The 18,970-nt window shown below is 38.1% G+C and overlaps 3 protein-coding genes across 7 annotated transcripts in view; 1 reads left to right on the forward strand and 2 right to left on the reverse strand.

Annotated features, from left to right (window-relative positions):
• The window catches only part of MPHOSPH10 (M-phase phosphoprotein 10), a 44,720-nt gene extending 30,495 nt beyond the window's left edge, over window positions 1–14,225 (reverse strand). The window contains exon 1 of the mRNA XM_042875940.1: window positions 14,138–14,225. The gene's annotated coding sequence lies outside the window, so the exon portion shown is untranslated. The remainder of the gene's footprint in view (window positions 1–14,137) is intronic.
• Window positions 1–18,970, forward strand: part of APBA2 (amyloid beta precursor protein binding family A member 2) — a 90,026-nt gene that overhangs the window by 11,355 nt on the left and 59,701 nt on the right. For 2 of the 4 annotated variants that reach the window (XM_042875933.1, XM_042875932.1), the window contains exon 2: window positions 13,609–13,698. The exons of 1 other annotated variant lie outside the window; for it this stretch is intronic. The gene's annotated coding sequence lies outside the window, so the exon portion shown is untranslated. The remainder of the gene's footprint in view (window positions 1–13,608; window positions 13,699–18,970) is intronic. One more of the 4 variants, XM_042875934.1, reaches the window with a different exon arrangement.
• Window positions 14,183–18,970, reverse strand: part of FAM189A1 (family with sequence similarity 189 member A1) — a 168,265-nt gene continuing 163,477 nt past the window's right edge. The window contains exon 15 of one of the 2 annotated variants that reach the window (XR_006179849.1): window positions 14,183–14,259. The gene's annotated coding sequence lies outside the window, so the exon portion shown is untranslated. The remainder of the gene's footprint in view (window positions 14,260–18,970) is intronic. The other variant, XR_006179848.1, reaches the window with a different exon arrangement.

Raw genomic sequence — 18,970 nt, forward strand, 5'->3', positions numbered from 1 at the left:
TGATCATTCAAGCAAGGTATTATCTAGCCACAAATGAAATAAAATATAGGGGAAAATCTTGTTCTCATATAAGCTTATACATGTATCTCTAAAGCTTCATTAATATTTCTCAAAATACATCTTAATCCTTTGATAGCCAGTATGAAACAAATAAGGTAATGAGCAGTTATGGAGCATAGCACTTCCTGTGCGCAGCTGTTTTCCATACTTGTGTCCGGCTATAACCTTCCCTTATACAGAAGTACAGCAACCATGCACTGCAGGATTAATGCCGTCTATCTTATAGAACTCTTACATACAATTTTTTACATACTCTTACTGAATTAGCATGCTGCAGTCAGGTTAAGTTGCAGCCTTCAACAAATCTTGTGTTGACACCAACTGCTGACCTAGTTAATCCTGACACTGCATGCTGTTCAACCACAGAGTACTTTTACTAAGAAGAATGGCTGAAGGTGCATTAATGCTTTTTGGAATTGCTTAACAGTGCATTTTCAGTTTTCTTCTTGTTCTGAACTGTACTGATACCTACTTAGTTTGTCAATAACTAATACAGAAACTCTGTCCACGGGTGTGCAAACTTTTATATCTTCAGTTACAGACAGACTCACTCAAGTTTGAGATATAGGAAAAAAAAAGAAGAAAAAAAAACCAAACCACCTACTCCAAACCTAGCCACAAAAATAAGCTGAAAATCTTTGATAGTTAGAATTTTACCAGATAACAAGAATTCTCAACATTCCCATCTGTAGCAAAGCACAAGAAGAGCCTCCAAGATACTGTCTCCTGAACTTTGCTGAAGAAATTAGGACATGCATACAAAAACTGTCCAAGATGTGCTCTAAAAAGGTATAAAAGTCATAGTATAGAATACCAAAAACGTATGCCAATCTGATCTACAATTTCTGTCTAATATTTGTATTTACGTTTGCTTTAAAAGTATTTCAGCTTTACCACACTATAGAGAGCAGGATCTACAATCTCCAGTGTTTCAAGTTGCTTTCCCTATAATGACTTGGCAAAAATGAAATAAACATTCACTGTCTTCATGGAGGTCTAAAGGGAAATGAATGCTTCCTCAGCCTTTGAGCAGACTGTTGATTGCAGAGGAGCTGTGCTCAGAAGTTATTCATCTAATGGGGTTTAACCTCTCAGACTTGGTGCTTTTTCCTTGAATCATATGGAATCCACTGTATAGCTGCAGAAGGCACATAAAAGCGGGATGCCCTTTTGAAGATAATCAGAGATTTTAATAAATATTCATCCCCTTCCTTTCCTTACCAGAACCATCCAAGATCAGGAGTAAGCCAGTATTTTGTCATTCTGCTTTTTCTGAGCAAGCCTAGTTTTCCAGTATTCAACAACTCCAGCTAGATGAGATCCCCATGGTTCCCTTCTGCTCTACAAGCTGTTAGAATCTGATGGGATAAGAAGACTTGTGCATCAGAACCCAGGCAGCTAATGGCATCTGACTTCCTGGCTTTAAGTAGCTGCTTTGAAATAACAGTATTTATGCCTACAGTGTAAGTATACAAAGTCTGTTCCGTCAAGGATTTAACTTGAATTTTGCCTGTGGATTTTTGAGAAATATTCTCTCCACCTTCACTGAAAACTTTTTTCAAGCCAGAGCAGGCAGTCTAAAGAAAGAATCTTTTAATGGCAGGCTAATTGCATACTTCGTTTTATACCTTGCGTGTGTTACATTTAATGGTAACATTCTCTTCTATCCCAAAGGATGAACAATCTGTTCACAGTATTTTGCTTCACCCTTTAAGTTCTTTTGTACCCTTCATTTTGAACCACTCATGAAGGCATTTCATTATTTTCCAAACAGCTGAGTGGTCTTTTATTGTAATCACTACAATCTGCAGAGCACTTGACATCAGGTAAGTTTTCTTTCTCAGAGCTCAAGACTTTCTTAAAATTGGTACTTGGCTCTGACCCTGTCTTCCAGCCAAAGATAAATAGAATCCATAATGCTTCAACAGCTGTATCTGCCACTCCACTCAAATCCATCGCTTCCCAGAGAGAAGTGGCATGTTTGGGAAGTTAGCAAAAATTTCAAAGTGCTTATTCAATGAGTGATGAATGCTTTTTGTTCTTTATGTAGCATCAGAGAAGAAACAAAGCTTTGAAATCTTCTGTTCAGGCAATAAGAATATTGAGTGAGGAAAAACAAGTAACAGGCTCAGTTCTCCAAAACAATAAAATCCCTATCTGGTTTTGCAATTTCATGGGTAGAAATCTGAGTAGAGTAGTCACCACTTGGTGATGCAAGACTTTTTTCAAATGTCATTCTTTGCATTGGTCATACAACTGTAAAAACACTTCACAATCTCAGAAAAATCTAGTCTGGGTGGGCCCAATTTTTCTAACACAATACTACAATAACATTTTGAAATAGATACTTCAGTAGAATTGAAAATAAGCTTTCTTTAACCTTTTACCTTACTAATTACCTCCTTCTGTTAGAGTTATAAGGTCCCAATCCTTAAATATACAGGGCATTTACTGCTCTCATAACAAATTTGAATCTCCAGAGGAGAGCATGATGATTAGAGGGCTGGACTACCTCTCCTGTGAAGACAGGCTGAAGGAAGTCAGCTTGTTCAGCCTAGAAAAGAGAAGGTTGTGGGCAGACCACTCTGCAGCCTTCCAATCTTTAAAGGAAGCTTACAAACATGAGGGAAATCAACTTTTTACAAGGATAGATAGTGGTAGGACAAGGGGCAGTGGTTTTAAATTAAGGGAGAGGAGACTTAGATTAGATGTTAGGGGGAAGTTTTTTACTGAGAGAGTGGTGAGGTGCTGGAACAGGCTGCCCAGAGAGGTTGTGGATGCCTCATCCCTTGAGGTGCTTAAGGACAGGCTGTGGCCCTGTGCAATCTGATCTAGTACTTGATCTAGTGGTTGGCAACCCTGCCTGTAACAGGGGGGTTGGAACTTGATGATCCTTGAGATCCCTTCCAACCCAAGCCATTCCATGATCTGTATAAGTGCTTTCTGTGTTTCTGGAAACTGAAAGCTCTATCTGCAGGATGTAAATATAAGCTGCAGAGAACCAGAGTTCAAAGAAACTACAGCACACTGGGAGAAGAGTATGACTCCCACCTTGCTACAACTTCCTTTCAAGGAGTTGTGGGGGGTGACAAGGTCTCCCCTGAGCCTCCTCCAGAATATACAATTGCAGTTCCTTCAGCTGCTCCCCATAAGACTTGTGCTCCAGATCCTTCACCAACTTCATTGCCCTTCTCTGGGCATGCTCCAGGGCCACAGCGTCTTTCTTGTAGTGAGGGGCTGTTTCCTCCTTCTTGCTGGGCTTTTACTTCTCTAATTTTCCCTCTGCCTGCGTATCCTAACAACATCCTTGTACTCTTCCCAAGTTGCCCATCCCTTCTTCCAAAGGTGGTAAACTCTTTTTACTAGAATCTCAGCAAAAGCTCCCTGTTCAGCCAGATGGGTCTTCTTTCCCAGCAGCTCATCTTATGGCACACTGTCACGACAGTCTATTATTGTGCCTTTAAGATTTCCCTCTTGAGGAATGTCCAGCCTTTCTGGACCCCTTTGCCCTTAAGCACTGACTCTGCAAGGGACTCTCCACACCAATGCCATAAACAGTTCTAAGTCATGCCCTCTGCAAGTCCATTGTGGCAGTTTTGTTGATCTCTTTCCTGACTTCACCAAGAATAGACAATTATCATTTTGTGGTCAATATGCCCAAGGCAGCTTCCAACCACCATGTCTCCCACAAGTCTTTCTCTGCTTGTAAACAGCAAGGTGGTTCCTCTGGTATCTTCCACACACTCCAGGAACCTCCTAAACTGCTTCTTCTCTGCTGTATTGTATTTCCAGCAACTGTCAGGTAAGTTGAAGTACCAGACCAGGGAGCTTCCTAGCAATGTCTCCCTAACCTGGGCCTCAGGGAGGCTGCACACTTCCCTGTAGGTAGGGTCCAGCTTATCAGGCCCTGTTTTCCTCTCAGAAGGGAGTGGTCTACAATTGGGAAAGACTGCATAGCATAATATGTTGAACTTTGCATTGCAAGCTGTTTTATAGTAGCCTTTTTTCCTTTACAGATAAATCAAATAAATTCTGCCAAGATCCTCTGCATCCAGAAACCTACCAGTGAAGAGCATTTAGCCTACCTTGCTTCTCAACGTTTTCTTGCTTAGTTAAATTGTTTTACATCGAGCGTAAGGGACACATAGTTTTGAAAATTCAAAGTAAATGCTGTTAGGTTTCACAAGTACAGGTTTAAAGTTTAGATGTTGTACCAAGGGACACAGTTCAGTGAGGAATTACTGGTGGTAGGTAGATGGTTGGACTGTTTGATCTTGGAGGTCTTTTCCAACCTTGGTGATTCTATGATTCTAATCAGATTATTTATGCAGTAGGATTTAATATCTGCCAATATGTTGCTTGATACTACTAGGAACTAGTTCTTTCATTTGAAATTTATGAATACTCATCTTCAGGCACTGAGGTTTTCAAATATCTGAATATTTGAAGCATCCTGGAGTTAGTAGTATCATCAGTAATATCTCAGTTGAACTGTTAGGGTTTACTCAACCAAAATGATATAGGCTTGATATATAGTTGGTCCAGTGTTGTTTTATTTTTTAAGACAACACTAACCCAGTGGCTTGTTGAGGAGTGACCTAGTGAGCTATCCCTTTGTTTTTTCATGATTGCAGAAGAGTGCTGCTTTCTTGTGCCCTCTGCTGATAAATTTAGGATAAGCCTTCCTAAAGGACATCAGCTGAAGGCAGCTCTCTAGCACACAGCCAATGCTTCGTCCTTCCAAAAATCTTTCAGCTAGTAACAAAGAAATCAAACTTGTGCTCTGTGAGCCTAACAAGACCCTGAGCTTTGGCAGAGGTTGTAAATACAGATGTGACGGGGTTTTCCATCAAAAGCTCAGGGTACCTAAATGACTGTAAATGGGGTTGCAGTAGCTAATGAGATTTTACACTTCGTGCAAAAAAGCTATTCATATTTCTGTAGGGGGAGCTCCATGTGGTATAGAAGTACTTTTGTGTGTAATAAGCTGTCAAGTGATGCTGTTCTTTCCCTTCTGGGCATTATTCCTTAGTTGTGTAGGTCTGGCAGTCAGTGCTGGTAGTTGCTTTCCCCTGCCACCATTTGTTGCTAGGCTTCTCATCTGCTCTGCTATTTCATATCAGATTGTGCCTGAGACAGAACAGTTAGGTCCACAGAGAACAGCAGCTCTCTTAGACTTGCTGTGCAATAAGTGATAACCTCCCATAATACAGAATGCTTAAGATGTTAAAATGCAACAACAAAGGTGAACTCACAATATGAGTCTTGCTTGAAATGTCTAAATTGGCTACATCTTTACCCTGTTTTCAAAGCACATTGCCTATTCTTTTATAATTAAAGCTTGAAATTATGTTATGTATGCTACAGTGATTGATTGCAAAATGAAAAAGGAATTTAAATTTCTATGGAGGGAAAGCTTCATAATAATTAGTAATATTCTTTTATAAGTTTGAAATAACTGTTTCTTTCTCAGAGATTTTCATCCTATTCTTCCTATTCAAGCATTTTCTCGTGCTGTATTTCTGGTGCTGTGAATGCCATTCTGGATTGCTGATAGACTCAAGACTCAAATAATTTGTAGTCAGATGACCAGGTGCCTTGACTGGATAATTCTGTGCTGGGTTGCAGTAAGCTACCAAAATACAGGCTAGCACTTTACAAAGAGGCTGCATTCTCTTATAGTCTAACTAGGAACTCCTGCTGTATTCAGTTTTCTATAGTCTTTGGAAAACTGATGCAATGTAATACATCTGAAGTGTATTTTGCTACTTCCAAGTGCCACTGAATTGTTAATATTTTATGGAACATCCTGCCTCCACTATTAAAAAATAATACTTTCTCTGTCTTGTACAACGTTCAAAGGCTAGAAAAATGCAGAGAAACCATGAAAAGACTATAGGGAAAGAGGACAGCTGAATATATTTCTGCACCTGTGCAAAGGTCATTTTCATGCACTAGAAATCTGAGAGATGCTGCAAGATGAAGCCTGTGGCAAATATGAAGCTGAAAAACAGGCAAAACCAGAGGCAGAACCTCTGGATCCATCTGCTGCTCTTGAGTGTAGAGAGATGCTTCAGTGTGTACTGCAGAGCAACTAGGGAAAAACCAATTATTTCCCTACTAGAACTTTCCCCATTGCACAGCATACATACAGTGATGTCCTTAGAGAACATATTTCAACCTGGAAAGTCAAACTGTCTTTCACAAACCTCTGGGTAATACTAATGCTTTGCAAACAAAGGTGCTTAAGTTTGATTGTTTGAAAGAGGAATTCATCTTTTCATGTGATATCTAAATTTAAGTTCTTATGTATCTCAGAGCTGCTTACTAAAATTGCTGATGTGGGTAACTTTGGTTTTAATATAGCTGCAGCTGATCCTGACTAGATTCGCTCTGCTTTGTTTCATAGTTCTACTAAAGCTTTGAATCAGATCCATTCATGAGGCATCTTGTATTACATACAGAATTACCCCTAGGGCACTGTAGAAATTAATATTCCATCTGTGATTGTAGCTAATAGTTAATTTATCAGTTGGCAGTCAAAAATAAGAGACTAGATTACTGATTAATTATAATCAAGCTTCACAGAATGCTCACGTGTAGGCAGAAGTGGAAGTGTTAACATACAGGTGGTGACCTTTTGCAATCTGCAATTTATTCTGGTGGTGCTAAATCTAGTAGTTTAAGAAATAAATAAGAACAGTGGTAAAAAGTACCAGTAATTTTAGTTTAGCTAATTAAAATTTTATGACTAGCACAGAGGATTTGAATTCACAATATCTTCAAGTTTGGCATGGGGAAATAAAAGAAGTCTCAAGAGTTGACTTTTGCTGTAACCTGTCACATCTTATTATGCTGTTTCCACCCTTCTCTGATTTAGAACAAAACAAATTTTTGTTTCTTTACTAGAAAGGTGAGGAAATAGCCAAATAACTACAACCAGTAGGTACACCTGAAATAATACCATGATTGCTGTCATTGACTGTTCTAATAAACTACATCCAGTAGTGACCTTAAGAATAATTAGGTTTTGTCACCTAGGAAGAACCTTCAGAAAAATACCACAAGGACATGTATGTGAATTCCAATAATCATCTGATACACAGTTATCAAATGAAATCCAGAGAAACACAAGAATATGTCCTCTTACATATACAGAGCTAAAAAGTGAACAAACAAATCTCATCTGCTTATGTGTATGTATGGAAAAGAGGTGCTCTTGGGCCAGCCTCTTCATCTGGGTTTGAAACATCTGTGCCTCAGGTATAGCTCCAGTTATTTATGTTGTGCACACATGCCTGCTCTGCACTGAATCTGTTTGGGAGTTTGGGTTTTGTTTTTAAACCGTAATAATTTTAAAAGAAAAATATTAGGCTTTTCAGGCTATCTAATGAATTCTGATGTTCATTTTTCTTAATGAATTCAGTGTCACAGGGTCAGATATAGCCTGATATGAAATGTGTCATCCTTAATTTATCTCTGTGGCAAAGACATACAGTTACATTAAGGACATAACTGATTGGGGTTGGCTGTTAGCTTCAGGAAGAGGCAGGAGCAGGTCCAGTAATTAGTTCTAAAAACCTCTATCTGTCAGACATTGTAGATCAAATAGATAGAGATCATGGCAGAAAACTCTGATAGCTTTTGACTCAGTCCTGTAATCCAGTTTCACTGCCACCATCTTTAGTTGAAACTATTCTTGGACTCTTCCACCTGTGGGAAAAGTGCTATCAAGAATAGTGACATAAAGAGCATATCAAATGATTTAGGAGTACTAAACTGAAGCCCTCTTGAAGTAAGCATGTGTGGGAAGGACCCCGGCCCTGCTGCATGTAGTCTGAGAAGGGATCCAGTGCTACTGTAGTTGATTTCAGGTGCAAAGCGCTGTGCAGACCAGGCTTTTCTTTTGCCATTATTTCACCAGTTAAGCTGTATTGAATTGATCAGTGGATTCAGCCCAGCTAATTGCAGACCATCAGTTACTGTTATTGTGGAAATACCTTTACTTTCAATTGGAAAGAATCCTTTAATTCTTTCAGAGAGCAAGAGGAAGGTTGTAGAATCTCCCATACGGTTTTACCTCCATCCTAAAGAAACAGATTCTGTTGCTTTGGAATGGGAACATTTTTGTTGTCCTTTATCTCTTAAAGTGGACAAGAGCTACCATACTTCTTTTCCCACTCTTCTGACTGTTTTGTTTGCTGTATTTTCTTTTAGAAGACAGTGCTACTTGTGTATATCCTCAGTACAGACTTTGATCTCATAGTAAGAGGGGAGTTAGATGCCTGCAGTGCACACTGCTGTTACTTCTGGAATATATCTTTTTTCATGTGGTTTACACATTGGTGCTATTATGCTGCTTTTGTGTGACCTATAATTTTCTTGCTAGTCATACTTTTATTCTAATTCCACAAAAAATTCATTTCTTAGTAGATCAGTTTGAAATACATTTTAGACACATACAGCTATCTGTTTTGCTTGCTCATAACATACTAGCTTTTTTAATATATACTCTCCTATGTTGATTCTCTCTAATCAGCTACTCTAAGGCAGTTTCCATAACTCCACTGAAACCTTAGTGCTCTCTGCAGATGTAAAAAAACCAGCAGCAGTCATGCTAAAAAGTGTCTTTACAGGGTTATTCAGCTAACTCCTCTGCATCATGTCAGGATTTCACCAATAAATAATTTTGAGGAAAGATCTTAAATTCATGTAAGCTTAAATGAAAGGTGAAAAAGTACAGTAAAAATCTTAGATCAGGCTTGTCCTGATAAGATATGCTTTTTTTGCTATAGTATAGTTGTGGTACATCAGGCTGGCCCAGAATTGGAAACACATTCTCATTTGTCATGCAGTATGATGAAGTCTGATGCAGATTTGTAGACCTGCACAGCAGTGATAAAACATCAACACTTATTTTAGTGCCACTCTGAGCATAAACAGGAGCAGTTTGGGGTATAATGCAGTGGATTTTTCCAGTGTTTCATTTATTGTCTGTAGCCAGTGATATATAGGCATTTTATATGCGGAGCAGCAGCTGTTTTATTTCTTCAAAATAGCTGTCATAATTGTGGTTTTGGATGAAAAGATAATCTTTCAAGATTAGAAAACACTAGGTTTGGGACTTCAGTCCACAGATAGGTAGTTAATCCTAAATCCATTGAGCAATTCTAGAGCCTTCAGTTTTACTGCTAGTATAATAAAGGTGACACTATTCATGTAGGTAAGAATTTGCAGGGCTGGGCTTTTTCATTGCTGAAGCAATAACATTTATTTTTAATAAGATGCTCCAGTCCTTCTGTGCAGACCTATGAAATGGTTGTTCCCTGGGCTGCTGCTTCACACAATAATGGTGTTTTGGGCTGCAGTTGGAGCAGAGAAGGCAAATAAAAATAAGTAAGGATAGATCGTTTGTGTCACTATGCTTTAAAGTTGAACTGATCAAGCAGAATTGTCTTTGCCTAGCTGCATGAAATCTGCAGTGACTACAGTAATTTGGATTAGAGGCAAACAGGAACATTTTTAAGTGGATTTAGAAAGATGTCGCATGATAATCCTAATATGCTACAAAATAACTGATGATGTATTCAGAGTTACTTAGAACCGATGGAAGAGAACTAATTGTGTTTTTATAGTTTAATATCTGTCCTTTCACATAATGTACACAAGCATGCATTTACTAACCCTTGAGTGATATATAGGAAGCTGTTTTTTCTTAGTTTATTTCTAAAGTCTTTCTGTATTATTTCACCTCCGTCCTTTTCACTTCAGTTAAAATTCAAATCCATGCCTCCAGCACTATTTATGAAATAATTGATCTCTGGAAAGTAATAAGCATGCTAATTAATTTATTTTAAATTTTCACTTAAGTTCCATTGACTTTAAGTATCCTTTTATATATAATTTTGTCTGTGTTCATTTCTCAGCAAACTTCATTGTTGTAAAACTGATGATAATGGGATAGATTGTACAAACTGCCCTAAAAAAGAGGAAATGTGAGGCCTTTGGTACAGACATAGTTCTTTGTACCAGAATGCTGTCATGACCTACAGGGAAGGGAAGTCCATGATAGCATAAAGAGGGATGCCATGGTATTTAGAAAAGTGACAGTAAAGCAAACTGTAAGCTGTAGTGTCTCCAGGCAGCTCCATGTGATCCTTAAAGAATTTGAAATACAATTCAAGGTCCAATTATGCTGATCTGCAGTTAAAGTTTAGTGATGATAAAACTAGACGTGTTCAAGTGAGAGAAAACATTACAGCGAAATACATGCTCCTTAAATGTTCTTGTGCTGTGGTATGTTTAAGAGCCATCCTTGTCATCCCAAGAGAATGTAACAGTTATTATAAAAGGTGGACATATTTGTTTCCAGACATTGTCTGCATGACTTGTGTATTGAGAAAACAGCAGTTTGATGAAGTGCACGTTTATACCATATGTGTTCCCCTGCAGTATAGTAATCAGAGAACTTAACAGATTGATCAGGGTTTGTTTACTGTTAAAATTTACATTGCTTTTATACTGAGAGTGGATGTAAGTCAAATTGTAAAGTGCTTTTCCTAACAATAGGTAAAATGCTGGTTACCATTACCAGTATGTCATCTGATAGATGCAGTCAGTGTCAGCATACTGTATATTCATTTTTGTTTCTTTTGTTCATACATGCGCCTTTGTTGGCAATACATATTCTGTAGGAGAGTCCCTGCTGAAATATATCTTAACAACAATCAATGAATTGAAAAAGAAACTACAATTGGGAATGTAATGAGTGAGCCATATACTCAGTGTAAATTCAAATTAAATCCAGTAATTTCACTAATGAGTGAGAAAAAATTAGTCCCAATCACCCAGGAATAAATGCCAGTGGTGAAATAAAGATAAACTGTTTCTTGTCATATATCTGCATCTTTTTCTTGTAGGAGATCTTGCTTCCGTTTTCAGAGCTTGATGTTTTATTTGCTGAAGCCTGAAGCCCTTAGATACTGTACAGTCTATTGATTTTGTTCTCCATGCTGCAGCTAACGAAACGGATGAAAACATATGGTGATGAAAACGCTAGGAGTTCTTCATCTTCATGGCACTGTACAAACATTGGCTAATGGACAACTATTATCCTCATTTTCTCCTATTATCTGAAAAATGCTTTGTTCTTTCTGGGGGAGAAATAAGAAGACTAGCTTAATTTTGCGGAACCAAGATGTTGATGTTCTGTTAGCACCTGGGACCACAGAGTGGAGTATTTAAATGAAATATTGAATTTAGCATACAAATTAAGCCAGCCTGGTATTCTGGGTTTCTCCAAGCACTTTTTTCAGAATCAAAGGAAACAAGTAGGTGTTCGCTTGTTGGCACAAGCAGGAAAATGTCTGTTCATCTCCCAAGCATAAATAATAGAATGAAGTCTGTCTTTTTTCATGCAGGAATTGAACAGAGTTTTAAGGTGATAATTACAGATTTTGAGATCTTTCTTCAAGCAAAGGATCTTATGAATTTAAGCTAACACAAAACATATCTCATGTGACAATGTCAAATAAAAGTTAAGAAGTTGGCACTGTCAAATTTTTACATAAACTTAGAGGAAAAATAAATAGGATTTATTTTATATGTACAAGTAATATACCAGCATGTACTTTTTCATAAAGCATCACTAAAGGAGGCTGCAGCCAGTACCAACAAACAGAGCGTTGTAAGAAAAAGTAGAATCATAGCATCATAGGATCTTTAAGGTTGGAAAGACCAATAAGATCATCTAGTAATTTATGTGTAACTTATAATCTATTTTGGAATTCAGTGGAAACCTTTAGAATTCTGTAAATTGATGGAGGAATAAAGGCTGTCTTCACATCACATTTTGTTGTTTTTTTTTTTCCCAAAAATACGAGTAGAGCAGAGCCTGTTTACTGCATAAAAAGGAGTACGTTTGTTTTATCATAGGCATTATTAAGTACTTGCCCTGAAGATACCTTGACACTTACTTAAGGTAGTTAGCACCTTACACAATCAATGTCAGCATCAGACATGATACCTTCAGGAGAAGTTTTACTTCATTTTCTTGATAATTCTTGTGAGAAGTCCACATGCTGCCCCTAGACAGGCAAAATTCTCATGGAAACGTTTAAATATTTTAAGATGACTTAAAATAGAAACAAACAGATATGTTTGCTTGTTCGGGTAGGGTCTGAAAGTGTTCCAGGAATCCACTCAGGACTCCTGTGAATCAGCACAATAAAAGTATAAATTTCTGTCTTGATCTGTCTTTCACTCAGATGGAGTAGCTGATCAGAAATAAAATGCCTTTTATTTTTATGTGTAACTTAGGGACAATTTATGTCTTCCTGAACCCCTCTCCATTCCCCAGATTACTCATAATAATAGACTCAGAATTTATTATTCATATTCTACTTGAGATATATATTTATTCTATGAGTTCTAGGTTGCTCAGGACTACTGTAGAAAACTACAAATAAACATTATATTTTGGACAAGAAATTCCCACATACTCTCTACTATTTATTTACTAGGCTTAATTTTTTTTTTTTAATTTTTTTTGTATTCTTGGATAATTATGTCTTTGTGCAACACCTTGGCATAGTAACCTCTATTTGTCCTCTATGGTAGTACCACTAGTCCTCTGTTCTGGTGATTCCTTTCTTACTTCATGCCTTAAAAAGAGGGTGAACAGGTCTTTTCTGCCAAGACAGCAGACCTTTCTCATTCCAAAAATATAAAGTTATTCCCTCTTTGACCTTTAAGAAACATAATTGCTAGAGTTTTATTTGACTGAAATCCATGGGGTTGTTCATCAAATCAGATTTGCTAGGAAGCCTGGCAGCATTTCTGTAAATGCTGGTGTTGGAATGCTACTTATTCATTCAGCACGCATTCTTGGTTCTGTGGTGAGACGTAGAAAATTGCTGCAGTATGGTGCAGTGGTACATCAGCTTGCTGCCACCTTTTGGCACTGATCCCAAAGGTTGAATCTTACTGCAGCCAAGTTTTGCCGTACTTCTAAGCCTTACTGTGTAAAGGGCTTGAGAAAATTAACTGCTCTCTAATTGTAGATCGCAAGGACATTATAATAAAACAACGTAGTAATATACTTGCAATGCAGTATAAATGGCAGATTGTATAATCTGAAGTAAAATACAATAAAATGTATTGTAAAAGAAACACCACAATAAGCAGAGAGAATGTGTTTAGAATGCTATGGAACCAAGTTATTACTGCAAGATCAATTAAAAAATTAAATCTGATTGACCTCAGAGACGTATTTAAATGACTTTGGTACGAAGAAGTACTGTCCTGGGTACAGAATCTAGGAAATGCACCATATGAGCTGTAACTTTCATGGACTTTTAATGAGATCATTTAGTTACTATGTGAGACTGCATGCCTTTTACACACAGTTTTAACTTCAAAGGTATTTTAGTTTTAGAAATAGCACTAGAAATTATTTTGAGTCTAAAGCAGACTCATTCCTCTAAAATTTTTGCAAGGTTCTAATTTATTGTTTCTTTTGTTTAAAAATTCATGCTTGCATTGCTGCAGCAGCTGCTTTAGAAGACCTAAGACCAAATCCCTTGCAGAGCTGGACAACTCAAGAGCTGTAAAACTGTTGGAAAAGTTTTCTTGTCCTTGGTAAGTATTTCCATCTCAGCCACATACTCTTGGGGCAAGTCACCTCAGACATAAATTTAAACACATCTGCAAATGCTGATATGGTGGCTACAACTAGATCCTCAGTTGTCTTAATCACCTATATGTTAAAATGGATTTAGCAAACCACTAAATTCCTCCCAACTCTGCCTCAGTTGGTGCTGGAAGGAATCTTTCACTTATTCACCTAAGCACAGCAGTAGCTCTAAAAGCATGGAAGTGTGTTCCTGTACCTCTGTGAGCCTCTGTACCTTCAGTACCTCTGCAGCTCAGGAGGCACAGAAGCCCCTTGACAAACTGGGATTTTGAGAATTTAGCTCACACTGAAGTAGCCCTATACAATGTTGTTATTTAACAGTGCACCCGGTATTACTGACACGAATATTCACAAAACATTTAGAATGCTAATGATATCACTTACTCTAGGTGAATGTTCTTCATAATCTAATCCAGCTTGTGCAGAAACATTGTCTGTGTTCCCCTGAACTGCGTTGCTTAAGGTATTCTTTCACAGAAGTAATCTTAAAGAGTCTGGTCTAAATCCTAAAAAAGAGGAAAAAAGAAAAAAATCCAAATTAAGATGCAACTCTTAGTATAAAATAGTGAGCTGCTTACTAAGGGAAGTATGCATGAAAAACTTAGATTGAGAGTAATATTTCAAATACAGATACTTAATTTCATCTGCCAAGCTGTATCAGTTTATTTTTTGTTTCATGATTATATTCTGGTTAGTGTGATAAGGATATTCAGTAGTATATAAAATATATCTGAAGTATGTCTCTATTGGAGTGAACGCATGGGTTCTTGATTTAACTGAGAGAGAAATGCATGAGATCATGCAGAGCTTTACTGTTAAGATTTTGAACTGAGTGAAACAGTAACATAGAAGTTCAGTTGTCATTAATCTAGTGGGTGAAAAACCTTTACAGGTCATTTTGCTCCAACTCTAAAACAGGCAAATGTCCTCTTGTTTCGTCTGAGAATGGATGTTGCACTGAGAAATGCAATGTGTTAAGTAGAGATCTCAATAACTTAAAATGACTGCATGCCTGTTCATTTAATGACTGTTGTCATTTTTTCCATACTTTTGTGCATAGGAAAAATACTAGTACAAATTTTATGGAAGAAAGGATGATGCCACAGTATTTGCAGCAACACACTGTAGGTGCCAAGTACATTGAGGAAGATGTATACAAAAATTAATGGATGTAGAAATATCACCCTAAACTTCTATTCCTCTCTTATGTTTAAGCTATTAGACCAAATTGCATTCCTCCAATGACACTGCTGTAGAGTTGCTTTCTATTTTGAGATTTCTCATTCTGGTAGTCAAAGATCAGAACGACTGCTTTGTTCTCAACTGTCTTCACCACTGCCAGCATGTTTTCCTTCTTGAAATGGTGCCCTCCCCTACCAGTCTGTCATGATTCTATCCATTTCTGTGTCCTCAAATATTTTTTGAAGGTATTCATCCAAGGAATCTCCTTTGTCTGTAGAGGTCTGTACAGCCCTGTTCATTGTTCTGCCTTTTTTCCTTCACCCCTTAGTCTCAGTAATTATCAAACACAAATTCAGTTTCCCCCCGCAGACAATACTTTTTTATCTATCATTCAAGCCAGCAATTAGCACCTCTCTATTTATGTGCTTATATGTAGCATATTCTTTCAGTATCATGTCCATGTAAGTCAGCTTCTTTTACATATTCTAATTAAGTCATCTGATTTTTGTGATGCTTCCTCTGACCTTGGTGAAAGCAATTTCTTTTATATATGATCAGTCTACCACTGCAAAGATCATTTTCTCACACCCTGATGTGACTGCATCACCTCTTATCCTGACAGCACTGCTTCCAATTGCCATTACAATAATAATAATGATTTTTAAAAATGGCTATTCAAGTGAAAACTTTTAAAGTTTTTATTTTCTGTTCATCAGCCAACTGATGAGACTCGATGATATTTGAAGTCACGGCATTCAGGTGAACTTCCCAGTGACTGGAAAAAAGGCAGTATAGCACCCATTTTTAAGAAGAGTAGGAAGAATGCCCCAGGGAACTACTGACCCATTAGCCTCACCTCAGTGCCAGGGAAGATCATGGAGGAGATTCTCCCTGGAAGCTATGCAAAGGCACATGGAATTGAGGGAGCTGATATGGGACAACCGGCATGGCTTTACCAAGGGCAAGCCCTGCCTGACCAACTTTGTTGCTTTTTATGATGGCATAGCCACATGAGTGGACAACGGAAGACAGAAGATACACTGATGTCATCTATCTGGACTTCAGTAAGGCCTTTAATGCCATTCAGTGAGAACTGGACAGGTTCGAGCAGTGAGCCCAGGACCTCAAGAGATGCAATAAATCCAGGTGCAAGGTCTTGTGCCTGCCTGGATCGTGGCAACCCCTGCTATCAGTAGCTGGGAGATGTAAGGATGGAGTGCAGCCCTGCCAGAAAGGACCTGGGGGTACTGGTGGATGGCAAGCTGGACATAAGCCAGCAATGTGCTCTTACAGCCCAGAAAACCAACTGTATCCTGAACTGCATCAAAAGAAGCATGGCCAGCAGGGCGAGGGAAGTGATCCTGTCTCTGTGCTATGCACTGTGAGACCTCACCTGTAGTACTGCATCCAGATGGGGAGTCCTTAGTACAAGAGAGATGTGGACCTGCTGGAGTGCGCTCACAAAAATGATCCAAGGGATGGAAAACCTACCCTGCAGGGTCAGGCTGAGAGTGCCTGGAGAAGACTCCAGGTGACCTGACAGTGGCCTTTCAGTACCTAAAGGGGAGCCATAAGATGGAAGGGGACAGACTCTTTAGCAGGGTCTGTTGTGATAGGACAAGGGGTAACAGTTTTAAACTAACAGAAGGGAGATTTAGATTGGACATATGGAAGAAGATTTTTGCAATGAGTGGTGAGGCACTGGAATAGCTTGCCCAGAGAGGTAGTGGAGGCCCAGTTCTTGGAGGTATTCAAGATCAGGCTGGACCAGGCTCTAAGGAACATGATCTAGCTGAGGTATCCCTGTCCGTGGCAGGGGAGTTGGACTAGATGACCTTTAAAGGTCCCTTCCAACAAAAAAGATTCTATGATCTATGATGGGACTTCATTATCCATTTGTTATATTTTTTAATAAACATCTTGTGCCTAATCCCTTGCTTCTAGGATACAATGCTATGAAACACCAGAAATGATTTATCTATATCCTGCAAATTAATTTTGAAAATGTTACTAAACCCACCTGCAAAACAAAGAAACAAGCAAAAAGCAACAGAAGAGCTAGTGCTTACTGTGACTGACCTAGTCCTTGCATTCGCTTTTGTAGGAGTCTGCTGGCTTTTACTTTGTATTTAAATAATGAGCTTCTTAGGACATGGAAAATCTTACTATTCTGTATTTGACCATCCACTTATCTATTATGCCTAAATACTCTGTAATATGAATAGTAAAACATAATAGATTCTATTTTCTCTGGCTCAGTGAACTGCCAACACAAGGAAGAGGAATGTGTAGATTTCTCTTTCTTCTCAGATGGGAGAGTAGAAATAAATATGAGATGCTATTTACCAGCTCATTTTTCTGATTTTTTATTACACTAATAATTTCCTTCATCCAGTAGGATAAAATGTAATTAAAACTTAGCTTGCATCATCTCCAGTAAGTATTAGTGAAAATGTTTATGGAGTATAGGGTGTGATCAGAGTTTCCCAAGAAGAATGCACAAATTAAGTTTTTTAGATAGTATCATGGATAAGATAAAAAAATGATTCAATATATAGACTGTAATGCTGGGATCCTGTTGGGTGTTTTCAGCTTCTGTATGCACATCATGTCCATTGCCTTAACCTACTTAGAATGACTTTGGAGGTCTGGCTGTATGATCTCTAGAGAGACAGAGGAGGACTTCAGTCCTCAGAAGTTAGTAAGGACTTTTATTAGAAATATGGAAATGAACTGAGTACAGAGAGTGCCTCTGTTTCCTGGTGTGAGACACCTTGCTTAGTCCAAGTTTAAAATTGTTCTGAAGAATAGCTGAGGTAATGTGAAATTATTTCAAACTCATATAAATGGTGTTAGTAAAGTTCTTCCTTCTCATTTTTTTCCCCCCATTAAGAATTCAGATTTTCCCTCACATTTACTCCAGAAGCATTCATTATGTTTTCAAAATTGTGACATCCACCTTGCATACAGTCCTATGTGATTTCCTGCCATTGTTCTGAAAAGGTAGATTTTGGCTTCCGCATAATTTCAGTATATGGGGTATGCACCAATGATACAGCTGTATCAGAAGTGAACAATTTAACACCAAAAAATTTTATATTATCTCTTCTTGAACAGATGGTACCCTTCCTTATTCTGTAAACATAAATTTCTGCTAAGCTCAGGATAATTTATTCACTCCTTAGAAGTGTAGCCAGTAGCTTGCTATCTAGCAGCATGAGTGTTCACATCCATCAACTCAATTAGTGATCCAAAAGCAAAACCCATCCCTTGGGATGTCATAACCATTTTGAGACACACCTGGGAGGACTTCAGGCCTCTGCACAAATAGGTGAATATGGATTTCTTTCATCCGTGAAATAATACTGTACAGAATCATGTTAGGCTAAGAACTCCAGGCATGATTCAATACATATTACCAGCATAACATAAAACAAACCTATGCTTGTGGAAAAAACAGTGCTATGGAGACTGCTTTAAGGACACTTCCTGTATAACTGTCACTTGAAATAACATATTGCTGGTTTTCAGTTGCTTAGAATGTTAAAGTTCCTGTAAAGCTAAGGAGACATTTGAAGAAAGTTACTGTGCACTTTAATTATTCCTGTTCTTGAGGACATTTTGTGCTCAGCTGTTTGGATGAGTTTCAGCTGAGGTCTGAAAAACACAACCAAAGAATGAGAAAATAGTGTTGAAGAATAACCTCAGGATAATACTAAAACTTTTAAAATCTTGCAGGTAAAGAATTTGATAAGCATACAGAATTAGTGGTTGTATGCATCTGGGCAGACACTACAAATCTTGCATAGAATGCCCAAGATGAATGTGGGTATGGTCTCATGATAAAGCATAAATCCAGATGCTGTTGGAGCCCTATTGGGATTCAGGAGTAAGGGCACAGAGCACTCTAGCTGGTCTCTATGAATCAGTGTAATTCTTGTTTGGTGGCATTTTTGTTTTACAGTTCCCTATCACTTTAATTATGCCTGCAGATCTTCTGCACCAGTTCTGTATACTGGAACAGTCATGATATGT

Source organism: Lagopus leucura, unplaced genomic scaffold, assembly GCF_019238085.1.
Source record: "Lagopus leucura isolate 7727_CA_CO unplaced genomic scaffold, USGS_WTPT01 Super-Scaffold_100015, whole genome shotgun sequence".
Lineage (NCBI taxonomy): Eukaryota > Metazoa > Chordata > Aves > Galliformes > Phasianidae > Lagopus > Lagopus leucura.